Genomic DNA, 11,648 nt, shown 5'->3' with positions numbered 1-11,648 from the left:
GGTCAATATAATTGAAGAACCCTACATATAGGTCCAAGGTCTTGAATACAAAGCAACTGCTTCGAAGACTGGTTTCAAAAATTGGACAAAACCCGTTTATAACAATAGAAACTTGCAGAAAGGACCAGGTGGAAAAAATTCCGAGTGCATTCTCGTTTTCGAAGCTCAGTTGAGAAAATCCCTAGCGCAAAATCTGAGAATTGTTGGCAAATTGGTTGGAATAGACTTGGCCTTTGTACATTGTTGCAGCCATTCATCTTTACTGGATAGCAAGTCCATGAACACTTCTATGGTCATTATGAAGTTTAGTTTTTAACATATGTTGTTGCCGCAGCTGAGCTTGCACTTATTTTGCCATAATTACCCTACAAGACAGGTACCCGTTCCCTAATCGATTACTTGATCGTCATCAATAACTTGTCCACCAAAGTCTTAATGACTTTTACATTGCTGTCGTGAAAAAGGTAACGCATGTGCTCTCTCAAAATAGTGTACGTGTGACTCTCTTTCTCGCTCTTACCTATTGTGTTTTCGACATTCCTTCTCGCTCGATGTTATTTACATTTTTAAGTTACTTCATCAGTTATGTTTTCGTTATCGCTAACCAAAACATATGCAACAACAACAATACGGGTAACTGGTCTATCGGTTACCCGTATCGGTTACCTTCTGTCAAATCGCTTTTTCTATGAATGAAACGCGTCCTTTATGTTCAGATAATATTTAATTATAAATTATTCATATATACAATGTTTTTTTAGAATTTAAATTATTGCCTTATTACTCTAGCGAACTTTACATATGTGAATTTTTATATTTATAAACTATATAAATACATTAACGTCTATTCATAGTCGTGCCCTTTCCGAAACCTTGTTTTGAAGTTCTTATTTTTCCTGCGCTGGTAGTGTTGCTCATCAGTTTGCAGTCATATTAGTTTGGTAGGTATAGTAACATCAGACGTAGGGAAATTAGGAAGCATGTCAGGAGTATCACCAGAACCCAAAGAAGCATGGTGATTCGTCACCTCCGTTTTCTTCCATATCCGGATTCATTCCATACTAGTAATTATAAATATCTTGTAGATGCCACATAGTGTAACCATACACTCAAGATATTTCCGTTCAAATCTTGTGGTGTACACGTAAACTTGTATTTGTTCTAAATTATTCACCACATTCTAAACATAGAAAAGATGTATTAAGTGTTTGCGTAAATACCATTGTGATTACAATATGGACAAACATTCAATTCTAAACTTTTCGTTGTTACATCAATTGTTTCAGCGTGTTGTACACGTAAATAAAAATTCATACTTGAATGTATTTTCGTCTTCCAATCGCATAATTTACATTTTAAATAATGACTATTAGGCATATGAGAAATCTCATGGTCCAATTATTTGTTGAAGCTTGGTGTAGCTGCTTGAATAACACAAAATTTACATTTTGCACCACGTTCGTTATATTTAAATTGTAAATGTTCTGGTTTCTCTACACGATGCATAAAGTTTAGATGCTTTTTCCAACAATGTGCTGAATTTAATTGAAATACATACATTGGGCATTGTCTCATGATAAATTTTCCATAAATATACTGAGCCTCTTTATGTAGGCTCTTTTCTTAACATCTAATTCTGGCCGTACAGGATATGACAGTTTTGCTTCAGGTTATAATCCACACTCATACTATTTTCAGATTCTGTTTCATAATTTTCATCATTTTCAACATTGGACTTTGCATCAACATCATTATCATCAACGTCATTTTTTGATAACTCTGTTTTAAGCTTCATATTTATCAAAGGTTCATCTTCCTTAGTATTAGAATTAGAAACATTGTCATCTTCGGTTAAGTTTTTATCAAGTTTAGCTTTTTTCCTAGGTTTAAATTCTTTACTATCCGTACTAGAATTAATACCATCATCAACATTTTTCGTGGTCTGTTTGAGTTTTTAAATTTGCCAATGGTTCGCCTTTATCAGTATTAGAATCAGAATGGCCTTGGCCATCTTCACCGTGTTGCAAAGTAGGCGACACATGTTGGTGTTGATGTTTGCGCATAGTGCGGATATGTTGGTGGTTCACTAGTCATTAATTGTTTAGAAGTTTCAACTTGTTGCGTTTGTTGTTGTTGTTGCTGGCTGATGATGTGGTGTTAACGTTTGTTGTACAATTTATTCGGGTGATTGCACATATTGTTGGTGTGATATAGTGCTGGAAATCCTTCCGATATTGAAAGTCCTTGATTAGTGTAATCCCCACGTAGTGAACTACTCCTGTGACCGCGTCCGCGGTAACTATTACATCTGAAGGCGCTTAAGTTACAGGCATAGCTGACATCGCTTATATAACAGGTTGACTCTAAAGTAAAAACCAAAACAAAATATTAGAATCAGTGTTTATGAATAACATATTTAAAATAAGCTCTTACAACAACGTGATCGGTGGCTACATCCCCGTGAAAGTAGTGTGGTGTTCCTCCTTGTATAAACGTAGATACTGGATGTGCTCAACCGTGCAGTTTTCTTCTAATTTGAGCAAATGTATGTTCTTACAGCCACAGCTGGAATATTTGGGATATTTCTATCCTCACATCGTCAAAATCAAATTACCTAGAATGAAAAAGAAACTCATATCAGTAAGAATAGATTAAAAGTTTTTAATATAAGCCGAAAAGTGTTCCATAAATAGGGCTCCACACATAGCTCTTTTCCAAAGGCACAAGAGAAATTTCAGATAACTAGAATCAGGACCTGGTAAAGTAACTTCAAAAGCGATTTAGTCGCCACTACTTCGTATGCGCATTTCTCTACGCTCCCTTTCGGCATGCATCATCAATTTCGTCATTACTATAAAGGCCATCTTGCTCACAGCAATCCAACAATCTATTTGTCCGCAAATTCGTGGAACTAAATTCCTAATGGAAGGTTCCTCTCCAAAAACTCTGTTTATAGACAGTCTTTCGCCGTGAAAACGAGGGCAGTGAAATATTACATGTTCTGCGCCTTCCAATTCGGACGGACAGCTTGGACAGAAAGGATCCTCCTCTATCCCACGCTTATGTAGATATTCCTTCAAGCCACCGTGCCCGCTCAATATCTGTGTGAGATGGTAATTTAGTTTGCCGTGTTTTCGCTCGTACCATTCCGCTATATTCCGGACTAGAATGAAGGTTCAGCGCTCTTTTCTCGAATCTTCCCGCCGTTCTTGCCACCTAACTATTGTTCGTGACCTTACGGTTTTCTTAGCATCTTCAGATGGTCGGCTGAATCCAATGCCATACAGATCGGCCATTTCACCTGAGAGTAGATCTACTGGGATTTTCCTGGATAAAACATGGATCGCGTCGTCGGAACAGCACATGCTATTCGTATAGCAGTAATGCGGTAGGCTGCTAGTATATCTTTTTGGTGGACCATTTTAGATCTGTGCCATACTGGTGCTGCATATAATATTATAGAGCTGGTTACGTTGGATAATCGCTGACGGGTAGCTTCGCTTGGGCCGCCGATGTTGGGCATTATTCGCGTTAGGGTTCCACTAACTCTAGAAACTTTGTCCCCCACCGCCCTGAAGGGCTCCCTAAAAGTTAGTTTTGAGTCAATGATTACTCCTAGATATTTCAAGGAGGGCTTTGAATTTATTTGAAAATCTCCTATGGTTAGGACCAACTCATCCACAGTCCGCTTTGAGCTCATCAGAACCACTTCTGTCTTATTGCTAGCCATCTCCAGCCCCGTGTTCGTCAACCATTCCTCTATTCTTCCCATGGCGTCATTACATAATGCTTGGAGCAGATCAAGTTTCTTGGCCACTGCTACTGCGACAATATCATCTGCATAGCCGACAATTTCCGTGCCTCTGGGAAGGTGGTTTTGTAGCACCCCGCCATACACTGCATTCCAAAGAGTTGGACCTAGAACAGATCCCTATCTAATCTATCTATCTATCAAATTATTCGGAGCAGGTACGGAACTTGTCTTGGGACACCCAAAGTGCACCCACGCTTCTCATGGCTCCAGCGGGTTAGCGGCTTCCTAGAACTTAAGCCACTTGCTGCTTCTAGATCTGACATCTGTCAGCTGGAGTCTTAGCCCGGCAAGCGCAGGGCACGAGCACAGAATGAAATCGATCGTTTCCTCCTCCAACTCGCACTTCCTACATCTGCTATCACTGACCAAGCCTAATTTAAAGGCATGTGACGCCAGAAGGCAGTATCCAGTAAGAATACCCGTCATGAGTCTAGTCTACAGTTTAATGATAATAAAAATATAAGAATCAGTGTTTATGAATAACATATTTTAATTAATCTCTTACAACAACCTGATCGGTGGCTACATCGCCATGTAGGTAGTGTGGTGTTCCACCTTGTATAAACGTAGGTACTGTATGTGCTCAACCGTGCAAATTGACATTAGCAGTAACATTATTTACATAAACATAGCTTGGTATTTGTGAAGGCCTCAATATAGCATACATTGATCCAGTTCGGTGTGCACCAGCCACTGGTACAAACACTTTTGAATGCATAGCTTTCATATAGGATGGATGTCCAGCAGTGCTCCGGTTGTGCCAATATGTAATGGGCTGCTCCGTCTCTTGGTACGGCTGTATAGGTATAGGCAGGTGCAATGTATTACTAGGCTCAAGATCGGAAGGTACATAGATGGCTCGAAGACGCCAGAGGGGATTGGAGCCAGAGTTTTCGGACCCAGAACCAAAATATCAGTAACTCTAAAAGCACATCCGAGCATTTTCGAGCGGAAGTATTCGCCATAAGTTAGTGCGCTAAGCTGAACCTTCAGCGCTGATACCCCAAAGAAACAATTGCCATACTCAGTCAGACAGTCAGGTTCCACAAAAGGCACTTGCGGCGTTCGAAATAAAGTCAGCACTTGTCCTTCAGTGCGTAGAAAAGCTGAATCAATTAGGAGCACACAACGTAGTACTGTTGGCCTGGGTCCTAGGCCACAGGGGAGTGGAGGGCAATGAGCAGGCGGACTCCATGTTTAATTTGTTGCGTCTCTCCCACAAATTGTCAACCCCCAGCAGATCCTTGCAGCGGGTCTGCGCCATACTCTCCTCTTCCGGGAAGGTATCGACCCCACTCCGGGTCCTTCTCCTGACCCCAGTACTGAGAAATGGGTTTGCTGCGTTTGCCGGAAAAGAATATTTTTAGGACGGTAGCTTCTTTTTTGACCCTATCACAGGTTTCGAAATTATAAGCATTATAAAAACCTTAAAAAACTCTAGTTCATGCGGTGAGGATTGTATTTCCAATTTAATTTTAAAAAAGATATATTTTAATGTGGTTGATATACTGATATACTTATTCAACACCAGCATTACTCAGGGTATTTTTCCCGATGGTTTGAAATGTGCGATTGTAATTCCGATCTTGAAAAAAGGGGATAAAAAAGATGTTAATAATTACAGACCTATTTCACTACTCTCGGCCATATCTAAAGTTTTTGAAAAGGCTGTTAAAACCAGAATTGTTAATTTTCTAAATAAAGCGAGCTTTTTTAGCTCCATGCAGTTTGGCTTTCGTTCTGACCTTTCAACAGAAGACGCTTTGCTAGATTTTTGCACCAACGTCTACAAAGCTCTGGATGAAAAAAGAAGTTGTGCTGGTCTCTTTGTGGACATAACAAAAGCTTTTGATATGGTCGATAGGGGTGTACTATTGGATAAACTATATAGTGCAGGATTCCGCGGTGTTATGCATAAGTGGCTTAAATCGTATATATCGGGCAGAACACAAAAAGTTAAAGTAGAATGTAGCTACAGTAGATTACAGCTTGTTAATCTGGGTGTTCCCCAAGGCTCAGTTCTTGGTCCAATATTGTTCTTGGTCTATATTAATTCAATATTTAAGCTTCCATTGAGAGGCAAGGCCACTGCCTTTGCAGACGATCTTGCAATTGCGTACAGTACACCGAATTACTTTGAATTAATATGTGACATTAACCATGATATACATTTGTTACGAACCTGGTTCGCTTCACACAAACTGATTGTAAGTAGTAAAACTAGACTTATGTATTTCAGTCATGTTCTCAAAGAAAAACCAAGTTATGATGTCATATTTCACTCCGCAGTGTGCTCTCGCTTTAACATGCACCATATATCGTGCACTCAAAGTGACGCGATGAGATCTTTTGATTGTAATAGAAACTGTAGTGAGAGCTGCTTCAGGGTTGAAGTTGTTGAGAATTTCAAGTACCTAGGAATTATAATAGACAACCGCTTGAGTTGGTCTGAGCACATTAATGCACTAAAAAAATACTTTCTATATACCACTCGTCACTTTTATCGTCTGAAAAAGTTATGTTCAATATCCACTTTAAAAACAGTTTACTACGGAATATTTCAATCTAAACTGCAATATGGTATCACATGCTGGGGCGGCGCTTCGGCTAATAAGCTGTCAGCAGTGGTAACAATTCAAAAGGGGATTATAAGGCGAATCTGTAGTGCAAACTATAGGTCTCACTCTATGCTATATTTTAGGAAACTAGATATATTTCCGTGTCGACATCTCTATCTTTACAAAGTTTTAAAAACATTCTTTATACGGTGTGGCTACCTGGAAAGCTTTCCTTCGGAAGTCTACAACTTACGAAGAAATCTACTTCCGATGGTACAAATTCCGCATACTAGGACGTCGCACTTTAGAAGTTTTTACACATACACGTCGTGCAAATTTTTCAACTCCCTTCCTGCCACTGTACAGGTAATAAGAAATGTCAACTTATTTAAAAAAGAAGTTAAGCTGTATCTTTTTGGTTATAATCACTTTGAATTAGAAACGATGCTGAGGATGACCCTATAAACCGTACATACCTTAGGAAGCTGCAAATATTTAGTATTGATTCTCTTTCATATCTTTGATGATTTAATTTAATGTATAACTTAAACTCTTTATGAAATTTTTATTTTTGTACACCCCACACAAAACAATATACCAAAGCTAGGACTGGCATTTAGAACTATGTTAAACTTTAATATAAAAAATGCCATATACTTTTCCTATGCTGCATAGTAATTTGAAATTATTTAATGTAATATTGTAATCTTAGGTTAATAAGTATGCATCTGGAAAATGTTTAATAAAATACAATACAATACAATACAATACAATATAAGGGCCTGAAATATTTCAATGAACTTCCTAATCACATAAAAAGTAGTAATAACTTCAATACTTTTAAAAAAAAGTTTATTGGAGCATTGTAAAACCCTTCCAATAAGATAGTTTTTTTTCTTTTATTTTTTTACATGATATACCGATACTGGAGCGCGAAAAGGGAATGGTAATAATGGTAGCAGCAAAATACGATGCATCCGGCCCTAAGGAAAAGAAAATCGGTCGCCACCTGTAACTCCAGACAGTTCCAACAACTAATTTCGCTGGAATTCGGTATTTCCAGCTGGTATTTACTGTTGCTGATCGGAATCATTCGCATTCCGACAGCATAAATATAACAATAAAATTATATAATGTGTAACAAAATTAACGAAAATAAGGCCAAATAAAAGTTGGAGCAAGGGGGATTGGAAACACGTCCTTTTCAACCTCCCATTATATGTTGAGATGTGCTAATCGGTATCTTCATGCATTCCGACAGCGTCTTTACTAAACAAAGTTGAGGGGTGATTGGATACACTTATTTTCAATTTCCAACATCCAAAGACATGTTTAGCTTCATTGATCGGAGACTAATACATTCCGAAAGCTTAAAATACACATATAATTGAAAAATATAAGTTCCAAATTTTGTTGCCTTAAGCTGGGTGCACTGGAGGATTGGAAACGCGTCCTTTCCAACCTTCCTTTAATGAGTGGCTCCCAGACTCGTCCCTCTGTCACGCTAGTAAATATGCTGATCGGAATCACATGGCATTCCAACAGCATATTCAATAGAAATAAGTGATTATAACAATGAATTGTACTTATTAGTTTAAGTTTTGGGCCTAACAGCCGTAATAACAAATAAATTAAATTAAAAAAATAAATTCTCTTGTCAGTGTTTCATGTGCAAGGGATGGTTGCATCGAACAGGTTGCTCTGGGCTAGATTCCAAAATCCAGCGTCCTCGTAACTTTTATAAATCTTTTGTGGCTCTTGTTGTTCACGGCCTCATTACATTATGAGGAAATACGGCACCTGAGAACACAGCCGTTTGAAGCTAAAAAACACAAGTGAACTCCACAAACAGGCGTCGGACCTCTATGCCGGTGATTCCTGTACTCAAAGAACAAAACTAGCAGAGGAGGAACGCACTCTCCCTAGGGAAACGAGAGTAGTCACTCTAGCCCAACTTCGAGCTGGATAACGAAACAGGTTAAACTCTTACCTATCCACAATCAACCCCGACATACAAAACATTGTCCTGCTTGTAATGTGTCCCCACATGTCACCAACCATGTCTTTAACTGTATTGTGCAACCAACGCCTCTAACACTCCTCTCATTATGGCCCACCCCTGTTGAAACAGAAAGTTTCTTTGGACTCCCGTTAGAGGACATTGATGACAATTTGTGATCGGTCGCACCTATTGGATGGGGCGAAGCACTGCTACTACAACAACAACAGGCGGACAACACGGTAAGAGAGGCAGCAACTGCATGACCCATCGATCCCGAGCCGTTCCTGCCAGTTGGCCCACAGGGGCATCTATTAGTAGAAGAAAGGGAAATAGGGAAGAACACTGGCGCAATATGCCAGGCCTGAGTCAATCTAAGTTACTGTTAGGGGGTTACAGGACAACTCGATATAGGGCATTAATAGGCCTCTCAAAAAGATAACCTAAGAACCCCAACGGCTATTCTTACAAGACACTGTAGACTGAACAGTCACATGCAAAAGCTGGGTATAGTATCGAACAACACATACCGATTTTGTGATGGATCAGCATACGGTGGACCATATCCTTCTAGATTGCGGCGCAATTTCAAGACGTAGGGCTAAGTTTATGGGCTCACCATGGCCAGAGCATTCCCACATTTAATCCCTCAAGCAAAGAACACTGCTGGGGTTCATCAAGGAAGTCGGCTAGGATGAGGTGCTGTGAAGGAGATGTGCAAGTCACTGTGCAATCCTCAATAAATGATCTATCTATCTACGTTCGGGTAACAAGCACCATTGTGGTACTAGCCCCACCATCTCGGGAACTATTGATATGACTACATTAAACCTTCTAGGGATTGAATATTAATAATGCCGGCAATGCGAAAGTCTGCTAAAATGCACCATTCTCCATGGAATGCTCGATATATATCTTTCCACGTTTTGAAACAGTGATGAAATGAGCAAAATTTACAATAATTTTAACTGGCTGTGGGTAGTAAGGTGTTGATGTCCTCTCTTAACGCAATGTAATGACAACTGCGATGCAGGGGAAATGACAAAAATCTAGCAAATCTACTGATAATAATTCATTTTTCCTCCCCTTCTATGCAGTTCTATGCATACATACATATGCATTTTTCTCTCCAAATGCTAATTAAAAAAATTAATTGGTTTTCACATGAACTTCGAACTCTGTCGTATTTGCATTCTTCAGTTGATTATCAACAAAAGCATGACAAATTATCACTAAAAAATTCATACATGTTGCTTATATATTTAATATGGTAGCCAATTTACTTACCCTTTCTGGTGCGATGATTCCTGGACAATCGGGCCTGACTAGACGCGATTTTTTGCCTTAAGAGAGCGTGCTTAACGCGAACCCTATCATGTTATGGCACAACTTTGGTGATGCAAAAAATCAAAGACATTTCTGCTTCTAATGCTTCTAGGATAGCAGCAGCAGCTCCCGGTGGCACCACATAAATAACAGTTGCAGGCCGATCAGTTGCCTTTTTTGCTCCGGCTACCTATTCAATTTTAATTCACATTACATTATCTACTATTGCAATTTTTAATCACTACAAATCAATATAAATTACCGAAGCAAATACTGGCAAACCAAGATGCGTAGTTCCAGCCTTTTTTAGGGAAATACATCCAACCAGTTTGGTACCGTATTCCAAAGCATGTTGCTTGTAAAGTACCTTGTTTTTGTAGATTTCCTTTGATTTTGGCATATTCTGAGCTGAATCGCAACCCGGCGGAGATGCTATCTATTAGAATAATATAACATTTTTTTTATTATTTAAAAATGCACATACGTATGAATGAAAATCAGAAAGTAAATAATGTTGTTGTTGTTGTAGCGATAAGGACACTCCCCGTTATGGACTTTGGTGGTCCTTTGCCGGATGCAGATCGGATACGTTCCGGGAACAACTAAGGTACTAGCCCGAACATATCGGGAGCGATTTAGTATGACATGAAACCTTGTAGGCCATCCCGTCGATTCTATACAACTTAATATGGTAACGATTTAAAAGACGGTGCACCACCTAATTTTTATAAAAAATTATCAAACGAGGAATGAAAAGACGCGCGTCGAACTCCGTTTTTATTATTATTTGATATTTTTAAATTAGGTGGTGTACCGTCTTGTAAAACTTTACCCTTAATATTATTTTGGGCGAAGGCCGCCAACGCAAAAAGATGGTCTCTGCAGCAATATTCTTAATTTCCGTCACATGTCACAACTCAAATTAACTTAATGTTATTTTGGGCGAAGGTCGCCAACGCAAAAAGGTGTTCTCTGCAACAAAATTTTTAATTTCCGTCACATGTCACAACTAAAAGCACAAGATATTTTTCGTTGTAAACAATTTATATTTTTTTTGCGTTTCAATTTTTCCGGAATAATTAATGAACTGTCATTTCGATGACAGCATGAAACGTCGATGTGTTAGTGGAGAGCGAAAAAAGCTTTGAATGTGTGGGTGAACTGGTTACCACCGTCTTGTAGGGTAGCTCCTAAAGCCGTGGTTACTCACGAACGTACGTAGAAAAAACGTGTCAGCTGACACGACCTATCTTATGAGTGTGCAATGTAAACGAAAACTCACCGACGTGCAACGCCCGTACGTACGTAGCCCGGAACGTAGAAATCAAAACAATTTTGATTTTTTCCGTAAGAACGTGTCAGCTGATCGCTCTCTCACTAGACAGAGTTGCCTAGTGAACTTTTGTGCGCTAATTTTTGACCGTTTGCAATTTTATGCAAAAACGCCTAATTAAAGTTTGAAAAATTGTGAAAATAATTCGAAATAATTATGTAAAAGTGCTGATTATAAATATTTAATCTATTTATACTTATTTAATAGTATTCCGGCCTTTTACAATATCAAAAATTAAATTGGAAAAAGTTGATGTTTCCATAAGCATACATGCAAAATGGTCAATGGCAACAGTGCTTATCTGTAAACAATACACACACAAATATCTTATGTACATGTACACAGACGCACACATTGATTCCTACGGGCTTGAGAGTTCGGTCAAACGTGCTTCGTACGACAAACGGCCGTACGTACGGCACACGTCGGTGGGTAATTGCCGCATAAGAATGATTTACCTAGTGATGTGTCTATTTGTAAATTGAATGTTCGTCGATTATTAGGCCTACTTCATCGCCAAGTCTCCCATACCTAGAGAAAAGAATTTAATCAAATATAATAGGGGGACTCATGAAAGCATATAAACTTATAAGGTGTAAAATTATATCGATTTACACA

The 11,648-nt window shown here is 38.8% G+C and overlaps 1 long non-coding RNA gene across 1 annotated transcript; it reads right to left on the bottom strand.

The window, feature by feature from the left end:
• Window positions 1-705: 705 nt before the first annotated feature.
• Window positions 706-10,855, bottom strand: LOC137249923 (uncharacterized). Its single transcript, XR_010952618.1, has 5 exons — window positions 10,530-10,855; window positions 9,960-10,133; window positions 9,659-9,887; window positions 2,434-2,614; window positions 706-2,363 (listed from the first exon to the last, which is right to left on the bottom strand). It is a non-coding gene; the product is annotated as an uncharacterized lncRNA (long non-coding RNA).
• Between the last annotated feature and the right edge of the window lie 793 nt (window positions 10,856-11,648).

Source organism: Eurosta solidaginis, chromosome 4, assembly GCF_040869045.1.
Source record: "Eurosta solidaginis isolate ZX-2024a chromosome 4, ASM4086904v1, whole genome shotgun sequence".
Classification (NCBI taxonomy): domain Eukaryota; kingdom Metazoa; phylum Arthropoda; class Insecta; order Diptera; family Tephritidae; genus Eurosta; species Eurosta solidaginis.
The sequence above is the reverse complement of the archived record's forward strand: the minus strand, read 5'-3'. Positions and strand labels throughout refer to the sequence as shown.